The sequence below is a fragment of the Ambystoma mexicanum genome, chromosome 11 (assembly GCF_040938575.1).
Source record: "Ambystoma mexicanum isolate Mex_15411 chromosome 11, UKY_AmexF1_1, whole genome shotgun sequence".
Taxonomy (NCBI): Eukaryota; Metazoa; Chordata; class Amphibia; order Caudata; family Ambystomatidae; genus Ambystoma; species Ambystoma mexicanum.
In genome coordinates, this window is record NC_090934.1 from 610,130,876 (window position 1) to 610,152,678 (window position 21,803).

Genomic DNA, 21,803 nt, shown 5'->3' on the forward strand with positions numbered 1-21,803 from the left:
TAACTCTCTTAAGTCTGCACACAGCCGCCATTGACCATTTGGCTTTAACACACCTAAAATAGGCGTATTGGATGTGCTATGAATGGGCCTAATTATTCCCCGTGATTCCAAATTTTTAATAATCTCTGCCAATGATTCTAAACATGCCTTGATATATCTGTAGAGAGGGCATATGTTCCTGCTTCAAGGGGACATATGTGTTAAGCAGTTCCAACATGGCTTGGTTGCGAGTTGATAAGAGCATCAATGTTGTTGTTTTTTTGGGTTGGTTAGAGTTGCTAGTTTGTGGGTTTGTACTTCCAATGGGAAGTTCATGAAGGAGCAATGCAATGACATGGGGCCTAGTACGAGTTTGGAGACCGGGCTCCATTACCGGGTTCCTTCAATGAGGAATAACCGGGTCATACCAACAATGGAGGACCCAGTTATTCCTCCTTGAAGGAACCATTCCCCATTCCCATTTGAGCCCCCATATGGCTCAATGGGAATGGGGAGGGAGGTAATGACGGGCACATTACGAATGACCCGTTATTACCTCCTTCTTCCCCTCATGGGACCCGGAAAAGACATCTGGTTTAACCAGACGTCTGATCCGGGTCCCACAAAGGGAACCTCCTAATCCGCGCTCCCGTAATGAAGGGGGCCGGACCCGTACCGGCACCCTTCATTATGGGAGCGCCATGGTTAAAATGAGGCCCAGGGTGATCTTGTCCTTCTCCCCATTGGGAATGAGCATATGTGGAAGGAGGATGGAATGGCAGCATGGTCTATCCAGTCAATGGGGATTGGATTAAGGCATGGTGTCAAGGGAATGCTGTGAAGACAATATCAAGTATGTTTCTATTGATGTGGGGGGTTTAGTACTTGTTTTATTTCCAGGGAATACATGAGGTGGAGAATGTCCCTGGTGCTTTTAGTGGCTTGTGTTCCTGACAGACTGAATATTCCAAGGAACATGTTTGTTCATTTGTTGAATTTGTCATTGATGCCTACATGATGAGGTTGGAAATGCCCTCTAGGAATGATCCCACTTCTGTCAAATGGGTAGTAGATCAGATGGAATGTGGCAGTCTGTTTATGTGGTTGTGGAAGCCAGCATGTAAGAATCTCTAAGGCATTCATGACTGTTTGGCTCATCATAGTACAGCAGCCATACCTTCTTTATCTTCCCCATGTGGTTGCCATCTTCGATGCTCTACTTGGGCTGTATGAGGACATCAAATATATAGGAAAAAATGTCAAGAGGAAGGTTTTTGTTATTAAAAGGGCATCAATTGTGTGTGTGGGGATGAGGTTGGTGAATCTGGTGGCATTGTGGTTTGCTGTCTGTGTATTATTGAGCATTAATGTAAGAGATTGGCAGTGTGGTGTGTTCACAAGGGGAGTAGTGATGAGATTGAGAAGCCTTGCAGAACGATGTTACCATCAGAGCACACTGATAGCTACATTATTCTCATGGGTAGGTGGCATATCCCTAAAAAGTGTCAATTGGATGGATCAGCAAGGATTCCTCCAGAAAACCTTGCCTGAGACAATTCTCATGTGGCCAGGGAAAGGCAGGCACTTTCTGACCCCACCCATAGGGTGGTGTTTTGTGGGAGGCTCAGAAGGGGGGAGCAGGTCTGGAAGAATCTGAAAACCCCTTGTTTAACTTCTCCTGAAACCCTAATCTTCTAATGGCTTATTGCCAAATCGAAGGAGTAAGAAAAACACATTTTCTCGCTCGGGACTTCAAGTCCCATAATTCCGAAAGTACTGGGACGAGGAGGAGAGCTGAAGAGGAACAATGCTGCAGGAGCGGTCAATTAATTAATGTAAGTGATTGTCACATGAGAGCAACTAGGAGGCTTAAAAATCCCCCTCAGGTGCAGGCATTAGAGAGAGAGCAGAGTGAGCAGGAATATCTGTGCAGACTGTTTATGCAACTGTGGTTGCCACTGGAGGAGAGAGAAGATGCCGAGAACATTGTGAAGGCAGAGACAGTGGCTGGTCTGGAGAGGGTCTATGTTTCCATTTGTCCCACTTGTAGAGGTCGTGCAGCAGGATGTGTACATAAGGAACGCTTGTGAACCTATAGATCTAGGGCCCTTTAAGACGAGGTAGCAATACTTAGAGATGGATGGGGATGCAGAATTTACTCAAAAATGAATAATCAAAACTGACTCAGGAAGTTGGCAAAACTTTGTTCTGTTTTATTTGCAATTATCAAAAACAGGGAGGTTACAACAGACAAAATCCGATGTTCGCTCAAGATCTCAATGCATTTCAGAAAAAGACATGTATATTTTATAATCAAAACTCATCATCAGTGACGTCACACTATGTGGAAAAATACAAAAACCTACTTGGGGATGTGTTAGGCTCTCAGGGAACATCTAAGTATACGTTCCATACTAACGGGGGTAATGATTGTGTCTCTAACATCACGTGGACAACTGAGCCCTCCTCTAGTGCAAGTCATCTACATCATCACAGAATACACAACAATTCATTGGTTACACAAGCAATAGGGCTCTCTTAATATCTGGCACTCTACAATTTGTTGGCATGCTTGTACCCTTCTGGAATATTCCACATGGTAGCAACATGCAGGCTACCACTCGAGGAACATGGAGGGTCGGCCTGGTCAGGGCTCCCCACCCAATTAGCCCAGCATCTGTCATCACTCTTAACATTTTCTATTCAATTAGGGCTTTGACCTTGGCCTTGTAGAGGCTCTCTGTGCTTGAGAATTAAAGGGAGTATGGCATGGTCTTATCTCTTGGTTTCGATGTAACTCGACCCAATGTCTCTTTTTCACCAGACCATGTGACTGGAGACCACATTTTCAAGCTCTTTGCTGGATAATTTAAATGATGAACTCTTGGCACCTTCAGTGTTTTTACATTCCACCTCAAACAGAAGTTTGTTTCATTCTCACATTCATTGTAAATGCTTGATAGACAACCAGGCTCACGGTGGCCTTGACTCTTGGTGCTGGGCCAGGCAAACCTTTCTTCAATTTCTCCTTCGCCATTAGCTGTTTTCCAATTGTGCCACACTAAAAAAAAAACTTTCCAATCATGGGGTAACAAGCCTTGCTAAAGTGCATTGTAGACATCCAGGTTCTATACATTCCAATGTATTTTCATTGAAGCATTGCCGCAAACTATTCACTACATAGCCATCCTTAAGATCACTTTCTCTACATGTGTTACTGCATCTGTACAAGTGTAAAATGACTTTACTTTTTCTTCAGTGTTTCTTTGCATGCGCCTTTGCATGAGCATCTTCATATAGAGCCCGAAATGTTGCTCACCTTCAACACCTCCTCTTCAGATCGTATAGAATGTTTATGTTCTTCTGCCTTATGTATCTTTTCAGGCTGCGTCAGTTCTGCTCCGCAGGACGTCACCATTCTTCTCTCTCTCTCATTTTTATACTTCTTCTAGAACCTCTTCCAAAAAAATGTTATTTCTTTGTGCATGCATGTAGGGTTTTCTCAATGGATACTTTGTTTCAAGGATTCTTCGCGGTACAGGCATTCTCACTGGAACTGCACTTGTTGCTATATCTTGTTCCCAACATATAGGCACCATGGGGGCGGAGCTTCTGTTAGGGATACTTGACTCCTCCTCAACACTCCCCCACTGGGTGATTCATGGATCACTCTCTCATCACTCATCGCATCTAAACATCCTCGTCTGAAGAAGTGCTTCTTCGGAACCCATATCTTTATGACTCCTTTCAGGCATCCTGATGATTTTACATGTTCATCAACACTCCAGGTCATAAGCATACACTGTCCATTCGGACTGCAGTAGATCCATCTACCCATATACTTCTTATGGTTCTTCGGGTACAGGAACTTTGGTCCCTCAGGTGCATGAATACTGGCCTTCATGTAGTCCCCGATTTCTTCATCTGTCAGCTCTCTGGTTTTGAACCCATATTCAACATCAATCACAATCTCCATTCCCACTGCTTTCCTCAGAGTCTTCTTGCATTGTGTGATTATTATCCTGATCACACAAAATCCAAACATGATCATCACCAACAGGGCTCCAAGAAGTTTGAAAATGTTTGCCATCCACTGTGGAACCCACAAGAAGATTGACCTAAACCAACAGTCATCAGCAGTATCTTCCACTTCATCTTCCATCTTGATGTGTAGGTTTGTCAGCATTGCTATGGCCTCTGTCAAGGTGCCATTCTCGTCGTCATGAGAAAGTATGAATGTGCAACATGTTTCTCCGATTTTGGCACAAATAGCTCCATCCATAGCTGTAATAATATCTCCAGGACATATCTGTTCTGGAGCGTCATCAGTCATATGGCTCTCAGCTTCTAATTGATAGCATTGAATCCCTTTATGGTGGTGTTGATTGTCTACAGAAGCTCTCATCTGGTTATTTGTAACCATTTAGCATTTGTCATCAACTGTATCCTAGGCATAACGATTGTTGTGAATACTGCTGATGTCTAACTGAACAATTAATGCTCATATGGAATGGCATCAAAAGCTTCTTTCGATTTGGCTGAGAAATCATTTTCTCTCTTCATTTGATTCAAGAGTTCAGTAGATCTCTTCTTCCTCAGGTGAGCATCTGCTTTTGGAAACTCACCAATGTTCAGGTAACTCTTTGGAATCACCAATGCTGGAACATGAACTATTACTATTGAGCATAGTGCTCCCCAATCTCTGGGCAGCTTCAGGTAAGCTCTGGATCCACAGGCCCAGTAGTGATTCATTATCACCACTGTCCCATCTTTCATTCCTGGTACATCAAACATTCATCCACACTGTTGATTCTCTCCAACTTTTCTGGTGCCATTGTTTCTGAAGCATAATTCTGCACTAGCCAACGGCACTATCTGCAAAGGGCCTCCTTTGTCTTCAATCCACATCAGAAGCTTTGCAAGCCTCGGCCAGAGAGGTTTACATCCAGTTTCCACTCCAGTTGCTGCCACAGCTCTGCATATAACTACACCTTCTTCCCATCAGTCTGGAGAAAGCACTGTTCCTCAGATCTGCATCTGGACTCCTTACTTACAGCTTTGAATTTCTTCATCAGTCTTCCCTTGACAATTGTGTCTTCTGTTTACTTCCCATCTAATTCCTGCTACGTTCATACCAGGCTGTTCATATCTTATCACATGATTTTTGGTTTGTGTTCTCGCACTTGTCTTCAAATTTTGGACATAATCATCTTCATCTGGGGACGTCCATTCTGTCACCCAAACCAAGGATGCCGTTCGACCCTGGAACTGACCTCTTGTATGGCAGAGTGCAAGGTGAGTAAGGCAATGCGCTGTTTTAACATCTATTTCAATAGCTATGAATATTTTAGACTTACCAATTACATAAGGCAGGAGTACACATACATAGCAATCCTCCACAGAGGATCTTTTTCCCACCTCTTTCATGTGATGATACCACATGTTGTTCCCCAAATGTGCTATACTGTCTAAATAATTATTTAATTCATAATCTCCCTCCCTGTACTTCTCTTAGGTCTTTTTCTTGCCAAATGATTATGCCTATAATGGCAATAAAGTAAATAAAAAATTGACCTTCTTCCAAAGGGAAACCTAGGGTCACAGACATAGGTATCTCTACATGAGCTACTGGAGTAGGGACAATCACATAAGGCCTCGGCCTGACTGACAATATCTAGTTCTGTATAAGTCACTGAAAGGGGATGGATCAGAGGGACTCTTTCTTTTTTGTGACCAACAAAATACACAGTGTGAATCAATAAAATAAGAAAAACAATGATGAATGCTGAATATGCATAGATTATGCACAAATACATTAGGCTCCACAATCGATGTCTCTCCATCCATCATTGACCTTGCTCACTTTCTCAAACTACTATGTGATCATTGGACCACATGATTGTCTGTAATTACTTTTAAGGAAGGAAAAACTTGTTTTATTCAGTCAATCTCATTACATGCTCTGGTAGCTGTCAATTCTGTTCTAAGATCTCCTCAAGCAATCGGCTGATTGCTGGAATATTTATAGGATCTCGCATAAACACAAACATGTTGGTGTTTCGTCAAACAAGATAAGGATGAACTTGGAGTAAAAAAATAAAAGATCATAGCAAGTAGTTTGTGGACATCATCATTAGATAGGACCATTTGTGCCCTCGAAAAGATGTTCAGGTAATTGTCTTATCTGCTATAACATTGCTGCCAATAGTCGGCTAATTGCCGGGCCATTCTTAGGATCTTTGATAAAAGGGTGTATATCAGTGCTCCTCCCAACAAGAACAGGGTAAGCTCTGAGTATAAATATGAAGTCAGCAAGAAGTAGTCTGTGTATGTCAACATTGATTAACACCATGGGCACCTCCAAAGAGAAACTCAGTGAGGAAAGAATCAGGGAACTGCTCCCTCTTCCAGTGGTCGAACAGAAAGTCCAAATCTGGCATGTTTTTATTCACTTCTATACTCCACAGTCCAATGTTAGCAAACTCCTTTGCCTCAAGAACAATAACTTTTTCTCTCCTTGCTATAGAAGGCTACAAAGAGTGTTTCAAGGGAGCCACAGTCCAAATGTACACTTTCATCTATCTACTGGACAGTCTCTTCGTCCTTCTTCCTCGTCATCAATCTAGTCTGCACATGCAGAACTCCTTCTCCTTGGCTTGCTTCCGAATTGGTTGGGGCTATGTCGCCTCTCCAGTGTAGACTTTGAGATCTCCTTGGTGTATCCAAGCTCGACTCCCTAGGACCTTGACTGCTGATGGAGTAATATCCTCTATAATGAAAGGGCCTCTGAAACAGGGCTAATGCCACTTCCTTGTGAAACTCCTTATTAAAACCTTACCTCCAGCAAATAGTTTTGGTAAACATAGTTCTTGAATTCTGGTTGATGTATGGTCTTCATCTGTATTCTGAGACTGACAACCTGTCTGCTTGACTTGATCTGAAATGACAGAGATACTAGCCATTATACATGTTAAGTACACACGTAGCTCATCTCCTAACAATTCTGCAATTGTCTGGGCATCACTTCTAGTCCTTGATGGAGAAGTCAGAGGCATTCACATTCGCCTCCCTGTTACTAACTTGTGGGGTGTGCGGTGGTAGTCAGAGCCAGGCTGATTACTTAATGCATATAATGCAAGGGGCAGGCAATGCATCCACCCCTTTTTCAATGTCAGTTTCACCTTAGCTTTACTCTCTTTGAGCAGACCGTTGAGTCTCTCACATGTTCCATTCGCTTGCAGGTGATAAGCAGAAGAAAACTTTTGTTTAATGCCAAGCAATACGCTAATCTGCTCAAATACCTCATTCACAAAATGGGGGCCATTATCTGATCTCAACACCTCACATACTCCCCATCTAGGAAATACTTCTCTGACCAAAAAACAAAACTTTGCAGCGCAAGTGCCATCAGGGTGCGTGCATGGATAAACTTCAATTCACCTTGAGAAGGGGCACACTACACCTATCATATACCTATATCCATTACAGACCTGCAGCATATCAACATAATCAACATGTAAATGCTGAAAAGGACCATTTGGTCGAGGAATTATTCCTCTGATTGTTCACAGTGTGTGCCCAGCAGTAAACTTTTGACATACAATGCAATTTACTACATAAAAAGCAACATGTTCTAAAAGGTTCGGAACGAACCAGTCCTCTGCAATGGTTGCTGCGAGGCTCTCCCTAGTGACATGCGTAGGGTAGTGTAGCTGTTCTAACGCCACCCTTAATAAGGCTACAGGCATCACCGGTTTACCAGTGCTGTCTTGTCGCCACAATGCTTTGGAAAGGGATAAAGAACACCCCCTCTGCATCCAGATTTCTTTCTCTTCCCGTGGAGCTCCACCTTGAATTTCCATTAGCTGTGTTTGTGATAAGTGATTAAAGCTTTCATTCACAAGCATTATCACAACCATTTTCTCTTTCACATCGAGTATCAAAACTCATTATATCGGGTGAATATGCAAATCTTTTTGCCTCTTCATCTGCGGCTTGATTAACACTGACATTAAGTCAGTTCTCTTAGTATGTGCTGGCTACTGGGAGTTGTAGTGCTTTAATAAGTCTATCCATTAACAAGGCATGTTGCACTGGAGTGCCGTCCGTTATGGAGGTAGCCTCTCCTTTTCCAATGTGCTAATCCTATATGGACAGTTGACATCATGTAGGTGGAGTCACTGTACATTGTTACTTCCTGGTCTGCGTGTTTCTCGAGCGTGACAATAAGCGCTACCAATTCTGTAGTCTGTGCTGAGAAATGAGACAGTAGTCTTGCACTTGCTACCACTTCAAATTCCCCATTTGCTCTGTGTTTTACCACAGCAGAACCTGAATTCCATTCTCCATCAGTTTGATCGATATTTGAAGAAGCATCAATAAAGAGAACCTCCCCAGCTGCTAGAGCATTTTCCTTCACTTTTCGGGATCTCGTCATACAATTCCTCATAGTCAGAGCCATCATGCACTTGCTCATCCTCTGCCAGTGGTTCGGCTACAAACGTGGCAGGATTCGCCATTTTACACCTGACTATTTTGATCGCTGGATTTGATATGACCACCTCATGAGCGGAAGCTCTTTGAGACGTCAGTGTACCCTTCAGTTTCTCCAAAATAGCTAACAAAGCATGCTCAACAAACAAAGTCATGGAACACCCCATCAGTATGCTTGCAGATTTCTCGATAGTGAACATGGCCGCTGCCAGCGATTGTTCAGAATGAAAGTGACCCCTTATTGCTGGGCCCAGAATCCCACTGTAATATGCTAAGGGTTTGTACCCCGATGTGGTTCCCTGTGTGAGTACTGCTGCCGTGACTGTCCCATTCATGTGCAAAAACAAAAAGAACTCTTCAGAATAATTGGGAATTCCTAAAGTTGGAGCTCTACAAATTGCCTTTTTTAGTTCATCAAAACCCCTCTTCCATTTCCTCAGTCCATTCAATTTTTTTCTGATTCACCTGTGCCTTTTTCAGGGCCTGTAAAAATGGTCTTGTGTATGAACTGTAAAAAAATACCCATGCTCTAACATAATTGCATAATCCTAAAAACTGTTGCATCTGCTTTATTGTGTGTGGTGTTGATGTTTTCAAGATCGCCTCAGCTCTTTCAGGTGTAACTTTCTTTCCTTCATGCAAGATTAACTGACATATGTACAACACTTCTTCTTGGTAATACTGCAATTTCTCTTTGTCCACCTTATACCCTTTTCTGCTAAAATAATCATTAGCTGAATCGAGTCTCGTCTTCACTCTTCTTCTGATGTGTTACAGACCAAAATATCATCCACGTATTGTAGTACAACACTGGGCTAATCAATATTGCTTAGGTCCATCTGCAGAACCCTATTGAATATCGATGGAGATTCATAGTACCCTTGGGGCAAACGTGTGCTTTTCAGCTTAGTCTGATGAAATGTAAATTACGTGAGGTCTTGGAAATCTTTATGCGGAGGGATTGCGAAAAAGGCATTTTTCAAGTCAATCACTGCAAAATATCGTGTCTCAATAGGAATACTACATAGTATCGTCGGCGGATTCAGAACTAGGGGACACTCTGCCTCTACAATCTGGTTAATTGGCCTCATATCTTGAATTAAACACCACAACCCACCCTTTGATTGCTTGATAGGATACACTGTAGTATTACATGGTGACTCTGACATCACCAAAATGCCTTGATCCATCATGGCTGATATAGTCTTAAAAATACCTTCATCTAACTCTCGAGACATGGGATACTGTCTTGCTCAAGGTAATATTGCTCTTGGCTTAAATTTAATTTTAACTTCTCCTACTTTTTTTTTTAACAGGCCTATGTCATAGGGGCCCGTAGTCCATGAAGAAATTGATACTTTCTCCATGTCTTCATCAAAAAATGTGGGACGTTGCCGTACTAACATAGTTTTTTGTGGGACCTCTTGTCTTTCTATCCTGATCCAATATGTAATGCTCATCTAGAACACTACTTTGTCATCTGATAGGTCGTCTCTAAACATATCCTGATCAGTGACATCAATCTATATCCTTCCCCAATAGCAATTACTGTTATCCATGGCCTGCTTTTATCCCAACCTTCGAGCATGACCAATTCTCCTTGCACTATGGCTGCCTGCAATTCTAAAGGAAAAACCTGGCCCCCTCTTCATCCATGGGTATCTGTGGCCTGAACAGAAATTCATCAGGTATTCTCATAACCTTGCCACTAAACCTGGTAGTCATGTTCACAAAATGTGTACCCCATAATAAAAAACTTCCAGCTCTAATAGCACTCCAGGCATGGCTATTTGTCTTGTGAATGCCATAATAAGTTTGCCCACGTTTAAATAATGTATTCTTGGTGTTGAACACACTATGCCTTCATCAGTGAAGGATATCATCATATTTAGCTCTGTCATTAAATCTCTGCCCAGTATATTAACTGGTGTCTGTATTGAATACAACAATGGGACAGACATATCACACTCTCCCATAGAGACTGGCAATTTTCCAGTAAAAGGAACTCTACTTGTAGCTCCAGAGAACCGTTGAGCATTCATGGCATTTCCAGATAACAGAAATGTCCCCTCTCATATACATGAGCGAGTTGCCCCTGTATCTACTAAAAAAGAAAAGGATTTGCCTCCTATAGTGACGCCAACCCTTGGTTCCTCTTGAGGATTTGGCATCACCTATAGTACTGAACACATCAAGTCACCCTTTGAGCTGTCCTATTGGGGGTACATACTTATTCCAGTACTTGTAAATGGATTCCCTCCCACGACAGTGACACCCCCTAATCTAGGAGTCAATAGCTGTCCTGTATTCATGCTCTACTGTATTTGCATGCGTGATTGCAGTGACTGCCCTTGAGTTGGATTTAGTGGTGCTTGCTGTGGTTGTAAAGCCTGTTGCGGTTGCGGTACTTGTGCTTGATACATTGTCTGATCTTGGCCAAACCAGTCCCTACTTTGTGGGCTATATTTTGGAGGATAAACTGTTTCCCTCTTGAAAATTGCCAATGTTTCACATACCCTTGTCTCCACATGTTTGTGCAATATGTCCTGTCATTCCACATGTCCAACACACTGGAGGGAATCTCCTAACCTGCCCTTCCTGCATTACAACCTTGGTTATTCTGAAAGCCTCCTTGATTATTCTGAAAGCCTCCTTTTCCACAGCAGCCTCCCCTGCGTCTCGACAGAAATCCATTCCCTTCTTGATCCGACTGCTGTTGGTTATTCACCTGCGGCATATCTGCTGTCTGCTGAGAGCCTAGCCCATCTCCACTGGTCAACATCACCCCTTCTATAGCATATTTTGACAGCTTCTTCTGCACTACTTTAGCTTCCTCAAGCTTCCTTGCATCTTCTCTCTTTTGATTTTTCTCTTGCAACAATCGGCAATGGTGCGCAATGGTCAGCTGTATTTCTGGCCATTGCTTTGCCTGCATACCCACCAGCTTCTTGAGCTGTCTTTGTACCTGTTCTGGCAACCCCTGACATAAAATATGATAAAATACAGGTATCGGTTTCCCCAAAGGCTCTCGAGTTTCCAAAGAACTCAGCTCTTGAAAATGCTGAATGTAAGGCAGCAGATCGTCGTCTTCTTGCACCTTTTGTGCCATAATTGCACCCATATCTGACGTATCGGGATATTGTACTCTAAACACTTTCCAGACTGCCACTCTACAATTATTAAATGGCGCTCCATCGTGCGCTGTGTTTGGTGCTGTGACACTTGTGTATCCTGCTCTCGCCCAAATGTCATCAGCCATTTCCCCAAGGATAGCTGCTAGAAGACCCTTACTGTCCCCTATAGCTAATGTGTTTCCTCCTGTCATTTTTTCCAATTCAAAATTCCATTTCCCGGCACTCGAAGTCAAACTCAGAGCTTACACCTTAGATTATCCTTATCGATCTGGTGCCATGGGATACACTGTGGTCTGACCCCTCCTTTTTCTAACAAGGGAAATTGCAAAATCCCAAAATCGCAATTGTCTCCTATTTTCTGCCTTTTCATGGCAGGGAAAATGGTTCCTGTTCATCATCTTCCTGGTAATGACCTCAGCCTGCTCACATATGGTGGCGATTCCCCTCTCTCACTTAGAGGTTGCCTTTTAGGTTGCTCTGGCTGTGCTATAGGCTCTGGTGTCCTTTCTTTAGGTAGGTCCAAATCTGACCATCTCACTTCCTTGAATGTCTGAAAGCATCCCTCGGGACTGCATGCACGATCACCCTCCTCACCACGGAAGGATTCCCTGTCTTCGTCTGACATATTTTGTCCCCAACTAGTATGACTGTTCCCCTTCTCATCTCTGTTTAAAGTTAGTCTGTCCAAAGACAGAGCTCTATGCTCGATGCTAAACAGGCCTCCCTTCTTACCTCGTAACTGGGCACTTTCAGATTGATCATCTTGCCCTTTATTTCTCTATTCACTTTTTGTTCTCATCTGCTGAAAGCCTTCTAGATTCTGTCTCCGATGCTTCCTATCTCATAATCCTCCTTCAGATTTACTTGAGAGGGTCCTGGTATAGGTTCCTGTGATGGGAGGAACTCTTCTATGTCCTCCCATGCCACTACTAGGTTTGGTTCCATTAGCTCTTTCTCGGTACGATCAATGTTTCATGCCCTCTGCCTTCTCTTTCGTTACATTTCCTCATCAAATTCTCTTTGTTTCTTTGCTTCCTCCCGAATCATTTCCTCTGCCTGTCTTTTTGCATCTCTTCTTTCATTTGCCCTACACACCTCATCATCTCTGCGTCTTTGTATTCATTTGTCTCTTAATTTCTGTTCTTCCTCTTCTTCTCTTTTCTAGCCTGTCTCATTCTTCAATTGCTCTCTGCCTTTTGTTGTATTTTCTTTGCGCTTCTGCTCTTTCTTCTTTTCTTAACTGTTCTTTCTGATACATTTGCTCTCGTCTCTGTCTACTCTTTCTTTTAGACTTGTCTTCTTTCAATAATTTCTCTCATTCCCTGTCTTTTTTTATCTTGCTCATCTTGATCTTCCCCTTGCCGTACTTCCTCAATGCTCTTCCCATCAAGTTTGAGCAATATCTGACCACCCACCCATTCATTCTGTTTGAGCGCTATCTCGTCAACTTTATCGTTTTATACTTTGCATTTGTTTATTTCTCGTTCTATATCTAGAGTCATACGCGTCTGTTCACTTCTCTCTTTGTCCCGTAAGACTTTTGAGATGACATTCCTTTCTGGAGTTTTTTCCAGACTCTCATCACTGCTTATACCAGGTGGCTCATGCGGCGGGTTACTGTGTCCTGTTGCTGCCTTTAGCTCTCTTAACGGATACAATCCTTCATCTTTCGTGCTATCACCATTTACTTCAGGCATGGCAGATGGAGCAGAAGGCTCAGCACCCCCTCTTTACACTGGCTAAGCAGCTAGTCTTCAGGAGGCGGGTCTTCCCTTTCCTCCTGATACATTTTCCAAAACTCTAGACTAGCTACCCTCTTTTCCAATTTCTTTCCCATGCAGTACGTAGTCATGTGTTGCAAAGCAGCTTTTGACAGTGATCCCGCTTGTGGCCATGGCATGAACATCTTATCTGCCGTGCCCTTAACCCATTCTGCACTATATTGTTTAAGCTTGGGTGTATGTTTTGAGAGCTGTTTGCACAGGTGCATGAGCGTAGTAACATCCTCCACCCTGACAAGTCACAATCGATTTTCAATACTTACTGTTATTTTACACAGAAAATACTTTTCAGAAAAACAACACATATGAGCGTGCACCAATCGTCGCCACTCCAAACATCTATGACTCACTTTAATTCAATCCACCTATTCAGTCGAACACCATTAACAACTAAATACATAAATAATCTAATCTCAACCTTTTACCATAATCTATTATTTGTCGCTCTTCAACATTTCCACATTTTCTCAACACATATAACATATACAATAAATAAACGGACAAGCTGGCCGGCCCCACATATATCCTCGTGGCTACTCGCACCCCTAAAATGACTCCTAATAGGGAGTGTGAATTGCTTCTTTTAACAGATCTATCTGTTTATAGCCTAAATATCCACTTGGATTTAAAAACGCCTCCTTCTAGACGTCCCTGGATGTAGGATTCTGGGCTTATATTATGGATCGCTCCTCGTCCATATGTCTTTACTTGATGCTCTTCGTCATTAACTCAAACACCCAACCAACCCTCGTTACTTTCTTCCCATTATCCCTTTCCCCATATTGTTGCCACATTTCTCAATCTACTCACCATTTGCTTTTCAGATCCTGATACTCGGGATCGTCTCCTCATCAACCGTCCACCTTAGCATTCGGTCCGCTCAGCTGCCTGTAGAAACCGGGAGGGGAATTCCGTGAATGAGGGACCCACCCCACCTATCTCGTTGTGTCTTCCAACATCTTTTTTCAGCTGCTATCCAAAGAAAGCCTCATGGTCCTCCAGCTAAATGGCGGAGGGCAGCCAATATTTCTGAGACCCTTAAAAGCTTACTGGGTCGACAGATCGTTAACCATCCTCTGCTACCATGTGAACCTATAGACCTATGGCCCTTTCAGACGAGGTAGCAATACTTAGAGATAGATGGGGATGCAGAATTTACTCAAACAACAATAATCACAACCGACTCAGGAAGTTGGCAAAACTTTGTTTTGTTTTATTTGCAATTATTTAAAACAGGGAGGTTACAACGGATATCATCCGACATTCGCTCGAGCTCTCAATGCATTTCAGAAAAAAACATAACTTTTATAGTCAAAACTCATCATCAACGACGTCACACTACGTGGCAAACTACAAAAACCTACTTGGGCATGTGATAGGCTTTCAGGGAACATCTAAGTATATCTTCCATACTAACGGGGTAGTGATTGGTTCTCGTACATCAGGAGGACAACTAAGCCCTCCTCTAGTGCAAGTCATCTTCATCGTCATAAAATACACAATGATTCATTGGTTACACAAATTATAGGCCCTCTTAATACGTGACCCTCTACAATTGGTTGGCATGCCTGTACCCTTCTGGAATATTCCACACGCTATCAGCAGCCAGGCTACTACTCCTGGTGCATGGAGGGTCAGCGTGGTCATGCCTCCCCACCCAATTAGCCCAACATCTGTCATCACTCTTGCCATTTGCCATTCAATTAAGGCTTTGAACTTGGCCTTGCAGAGGCTCTCTGTGCCTGAGAATTAAAGGGAGTATGGCATGGTCTTATCTCCTGGTTTTGGTGTAACTCGACTCAATGTCTATTTTCATCAGACCATGTGTCTGGAGACCACGTTTTCAAGCTCTTTGTTTCATATAGTACTATTAAATGATGAACTCTTGGCACCTTCATTATTTGTACATTTCACTGCAAACATAAGTTTGTTTCCTTCTCACGTTCATTGTAACTACTTAATAAACAACCAGGCTCATGGTGGCCTCGACTCTTGGTGCTGGGCCAGACAAGCCTTTCTTGAATTTCTCCTTCGCCATTAGCTGTTTTCCAATTGTGCCACACTAAAAAAACCTTTCCAATCACGGGGTTACAAGCCTTGCTAAAGTGCATCGTGGAACATACAGGTTCTATACATTCCTATGTATATACATTGGTGCATTGCTGCAAACTATTCACTACATAGCCAGCCTTAAGATCAGTCTAATTGTGTTACTGCCTCTGTACAAGAGTGAAATTACTTTGCTTTTTCTTCAGTGTTTCTTTGCATGAGCATCTTCCTCTGAAGCCTGAAATATTTCTCATCTTCGACACCTGCTCTTCAGATCTTATAGAATGTTTTTGTTCTTCTATCTTATGTATCTTTTCATGGTGCATCAGTTCTGCTCCGCAGGACGTCACCATTCTTCTTTCTCTCTCATTTTTATATTTCTTCCAGAACCACTTCCAAAAGAACATTATTTCTTCGTACATGCATAACGGGATTTCTCAATGGATGCCTTGTTTCAAGGATTCTTTCAGGTACAGACATTCTCACTGGAACTGCACGTGTTGCTTTTTCCTGGTTCACAACATATAGGCAACATGGCGGCGGAGCTTTTGGTAGGGATACTTCACTCCTCCTCTACACTTGCCTGTTGGGACCCTGTTGTGCAGAGACTGTGCAGTGGATGTCTTTGGTTGCTGGCATGCACCTGAGCGCCTCAGGCGCAAAGGAAGCTCCAGTTACGAGGTGCACGGGTGAAGGCTGTCTAGGAAAAGCTGTTTGCTGGGTAGCAAGAAGCCATTTCAGTGGAAGACCTGGGAATGAGGAGAGGATTGGGAGCTTGCAAATTACAAAAAGTAACAAAACTCATATTTGTTAAAGCCAAATGACAAAGTTGATCATGTGAGTTTATGGAGAGTTTAGCAAGCCAAAGGGGCACCACTGTTAAAAGCTAAAGCATACAACCATTACCCAAGCCAAGAAAAACCAACAACTAAGCAATGTAAGTCTAACAGATAATGCCAAAGGTGAATGGGGAGTAATGGAAAGTTCAAGGGTTGTGAAACTAGTTAATCATACTTTGGAAGACTCGATCCTTATCAGTATTTGGTTAAAAGTTCAGTGCAAAAACATAAGTACCAATAAGGCTGCCCTTCTGATAGAGGTTATTCAGGATGAGAGGAGAATATTTTGCAGAGAAGTGTTAAAGAGCACCAATGTGAATCTTGATTGCCCTGCAGAGTTGCTAAAATGTTGAATGTTGCAAATTAACACCTATTCTGAAGCCGTTGTAAAGCTGTTTTAAGTGGAGGGTTACCACTGAATCACGTTCTGTTTTCAGAAACGCTGTTCGGGCAGTGGTTTATACCCAGATGACAAACCTTTTAAGTTGTAAGCCTGGCGCGGGAGTAAACCAGGTAGCAGTTAATGAAGTGCTGTAAAGTGTTTGTAGCAAAGACAAGTATTGTTGCTTATATGAAGAAGATAATTTTGAGACTCGTTCTTACTACAATTCATATTATATGTGGCAGTGAAGAAGGAATTGTACAAACCTGCTGATGAGGAGTTACATGTCTTCAGAAGCATTAGTTTGTGTCAAATCATCCTGACAAAACAATTAATGTTGCTTATGCGAAGAAGATCATTCTGAGATTCCTTCTGGCTCAAAGAAGAGAAAGAACATTCTATTTTCTTGGGTATATTATTGAAGTGTCAGGCCTTTCTGTTATCAAGTTGAAGTTGCAAAGAACAGTGCTTAGATTTTATTTCAAACCAGGATTTCTTTTTTAATTGTGGAGCAGAGCCATGGGAGAATCTGGGGAAGGGGGAATTCACCCAGATCACAAGAAGGGATTGTGGTCATATTATGAATACAACAGTTATATTAATTTTGTTGTCTTTAACTGCCATGCATCTCCTTATTGGTTCATTGAAAGTATAAGTGTGAGGGACAGATATCATTTGATAGAGTGTTTCCTTTTGTTTATTTTAGACAGGGAAATCCTCGTCAGAGTAGGGATAGTGAGGTGTCTATCCAGCATTTTAATAAAAAGGCAAATTTTGAAAACTCTATGCAAATCTGTCTGCCTCTCATTACTGACCCCTCACAACTGGACAGGTAACATCAATACTGTTAGCTTTTTTGGCAACAAGACCATGGCACTCCCTATGCTGTTCAAGACATCCAGTAAATCATTGCTCTGCAGTAATTCCCTCTTTCATGGACAATTCGATTTTTAATTAATCTGCCTAAAATAGATGAAGGCACAGGCATTAATTTGTGGGTAATCACTCAGCAACTCAAAATGTGACCAAGGGTGGGATCTGGATCACGGATTGACAATTATTGATCACCTTTGGAGACATCCAACGGCAGAGATGTTGGAAAATATTTGTCAGTGTCCAAAGGCCACCCAACAACATGACTTTCTAATGCCTTGGTATGGGAACAGTCTTCAAATATTATACCTGTAAAGCTTCAATGATAATTGGGATACGTGTGAGCAAGATGAAAGAAGGTGCACATGGAGACATTGTACCACAGTGGTCACAATGGCTTCAAGAGAGCTGGAAGTTGTCTTGGAGATTGCACATGTCAACTATGTTACAAATTCAGAATACAATGTTCTGTTTCCATAAACCTGGTCAAATTAACAGGTGTTTTTCTAAAGCTAATGTGGGATACCCCTGCTGTGGGCACAAGAAATGTATATGATTTGTATGTTTGCTAGGTGTGGTAGACTAAGGGCCTCAACAAGAGTTGGGCAGTAGCCCTTAAATGCAGCATTAATGGTATTACTGTCGCATTTGAGGGCTGGCCCTATCACGAGTTGGGTGCTAAATGGGCTCTTTTACCTCCAGCTTTTTTCTGGAAGTGAAAATCCCATTTAGCTGCCTGTTATCAGTGTAATTACCACCGGCTGTATTAGCGCATGGTATTTGCACTGAAAATTCCCCATAGGGTCCAATGCACCCAAGTGGGAATGGGGATTCACCGTTAGCGCCCAACCCATGATCCAACGGTAATCCCACCGGATTGGTTGGTGCTAACGCTATTACATTTGGGCAGTATTACAGCCGGGATACCGCCCAACTCGTGATGAAGACATAAGTACATTTTGGGGTCTGTGAGTGTCCAGTGAGACCCTAATCAAAATCTAAAACATTCAGCAAATTGTCTTAGCTTTTGAAATTGTCTCAGCCTGTTCATGAAATTGCATCCCAATAATTAATATCCCAATAATTAATAAAGCATAGTTTCATAACACTATCCACTATGCAATTTGTTCTGGGGTTAATAGGCCAATTTGTATTGTGCTTGTATTTTTGGGGAAGACTGTATGTGATTCTAATGGATAATATACACTATGTATGGGGTCCTCCAGATGTATATTTTAGCTTAGAGGTACAAGATGAGGACTGTCGAGTGATTTGTTGTTTTATAGTCTAAAAAATACAAGAGAAGGATGGGCAATGAAGGAGGGGGAAAGAAAAGGGACATTTACATGAGGTCCTTTTTCTATTTGTATTCCCCCTTTTTCTTCCCACCCTTGCCCATTTTTAGAACCTATTGACCATCTTTCCTTTTGTTAATTTTTCACAGACCTTATGAATGCTGCCTTCCCTGGCCATCATTACTGTCCTACTTTTCGATGTCCTTAATAAATTACATGTATTCTTTCTTAAACTGCTCATTATGACCTCTCTTCTCTCACTTCACTCACTCATCGCTATGGTCAATTTAGGGACATAAAAGTAGGTGATCGTACTCAAAGTTGATGGTAATGATCCCCCAATCTGACAATGGGATAGAAGAGGCCATAAAGGGCAGAGAGGGACCTATCGTATTCATTAGTTTCAGTATGCAGATAGGAGAGGCCTGCCAAGTCCAAATGAGGAGGGGTTACGAAAATAACACATGGGGAGACATTTTTAGAGTGATGAGAATCAGAGTCACACATGTCTTAAGATGAAGGAGGGTTGGCAGCATTGGTGGAGTGCTGTTCTCAATGATTCCATTCAGCCTACTCCAGACACCAGCCTAGTCATTAAGCTGAGGGTACAAACTGAATTCTAACCTCTGCCTGTGAATCACAACCTTATCTCATAGTCTCTGATATGTCACTCCCAATAGCTGAGTCAGTAAGTGGACATCCGTAACAGCCATCATCTAGTGAGATATCTGAAAGGGGCACATCCTTACCCCTTAGCCACAATTTCCTGACTCCTTCCTCCAATTAATTGCTGACAATGCTGCCATTGGTTGCTGATGAAAGCATACCTATGATCATCAGTCCATGTGTGGAGGTGCCTGTCTCCATCCATTGATCACCACACACCATGCTGTAATCTTAATGTCAATGAAATCCTGTGATAATGAAATATGTCTGACTGCATTTTGACTTACACTGAGGACCATTGATTCAATGGATGCTGCACTGACACTCACCAATATTAACCGTTGACTTTGCGCCACTGGTATTGCCTCTTGATCCTGATGCTGCCAATGATCATCTGAAGTATTTCCTTCTTCACAACCATTCCTTGTGTCCACTGCAAATTATGCTAGTGCTTCCACTACTTCTTGATTCCTCTGCAGATGAGGACACATGGGGCTTCTGTACTTCTTTCCAGGCTGTCCAATAAAGATACGCTGACCGGTAGTGGATACAAAGTTGTAATATATTTACTGGAAAGAGGGTTTGTTCTGCCTTGAGTATCTCTAGTAACCCTATAATGTAGCTCAATAACTCAAAGAGAGGCAAGTTCCCATGCAAGGCATTCACTGTAAAGGTGAACAATTACACAAACTGATCAGGCACCCACTGGTATATTCCCCCATTTCCCTGAAATGATAATAGGATTGGTTTTATCCCTTACTGCACACCAGCCCTCTCTGGTGTTCTAACACCAACCTTGCATGTCAATGTGATATCTTCCAATGTTTTTTCAGCCATCTTGATGCTCTTCAAGTCCAATTATGATAATGATAAATTTGCCTTGGCTAGATCTTGAGCACTGTACACATTCATCTTACGTTTAGGCACAGCAAAGACCCATTGTTTGCTACCCTTCTGGTACACATGACTCCCTTGCCACATATATTCAGTTTACTTGATTAGAATTCTTCACTCAATTAAGCCTCTCACTGCCCTCCTTTCTGAACGTTTTTTTTCAATGCAGCTCAAATTGACTTAGCATTTAAATCAGTGTGTTCATGACTTAACCAGGATCATTTACTTGGCAAGTGTTACCTAGCTATCTTGTGATCAGATCAGATAGGTCAGATTACTTTATCAAACTTGTTTTGCTCGACTCCTCCAACCCTACTTGTTCTGCTCTTGTACAATAACCATGTGCCTCACAAATGGCCTGCTATTTCTTAATTATTCTACCCACTATCACCAACATCATAAATCATAAGAAATGTAAGACCAATTTGCTCTGATAGCCGCTGGGTTACTCATGCTATTGACTTTCACTTCATCATCACAGTTAAAATGAGTACAAAACACCTTAATAAAAAAACAACTTTTTCAGACGTTACAGTTACATTGACTCATTCCCTCAGAGTTGTTTATACAACCTTGATTATGATTTGTACCATTCTAATTCTCTGGTTGCTATCTCGATATTGCCACAATTGATGTAAAACACATACTCCAACATATACGGCTCTATAACAATGGAAAGAGTATGATCCAAGCCAACCAGAGCCAGGTTTCATTTGACAAATGTTTAAACAGGGCTGCTATTCCCTAATTAGCCTCAAACACAACCTTCTTTGGTCACGTTAACACATCAAGTGGTTGATCCTGCATCTGTATTCTCGGAGATGATCATTGGTCCAAGGAACATTGTTGATGACTTAGCTCCGATGTGCAATCTTTAGAACATGCATCTGACCATTTTCAAGATCTGCACACATGTGCATTGGACCTAAGTCACCAAAAGCTCCTGCCAGAACAAATGCAATGTAGAATCTGTTATGACTTCCTGTTGTCACCTCATGGTCATATCACACACTTCCTGGCCCGTCATTGGTTCCCTCTCAGCAGCAAAGCAGGTAATTATACTATTGCTCTAAGCATAGATATTCTTCAAATCAATCCCAATATCCTAACCAAGATGAAATCAATTGACAAGGGCAGAAGGGTACACTTGAAATGGTCACATGTAATGTAATACAGGGATGTTCAAGAGCTGGGTTTTTGCTGTTTGAAGTTCGTCCTGATCAAATGCATCACTGGCACATGTTATAACTATACTTGGGAATTAGTCCAAAATGCCCCCTCTTAAAATGACATACATCCTTTCCTACTGACATTCTTGACATAGCCCAATTCATCCTCAACATCCCACATGATTATTTCTTCCCAGTTACCTACATATCTAGGTGGTCAACCTCAACATTCCCAAGTCAGCATCAGTT

At 42.2% G+C, this 21,803-nt stretch overlaps 1 protein-coding gene across 1 annotated transcript in view; it reads left to right on the top strand.

Moving 5' to 3' along the window:
* Positions 1 to 21,803, top strand: part of NELL1 (neural EGFL like 1) — a 6,602,686-nt gene that overhangs the window by 2,050,875 nt on the left and 4,530,008 nt on the right. The window lies entirely within an intron of this gene.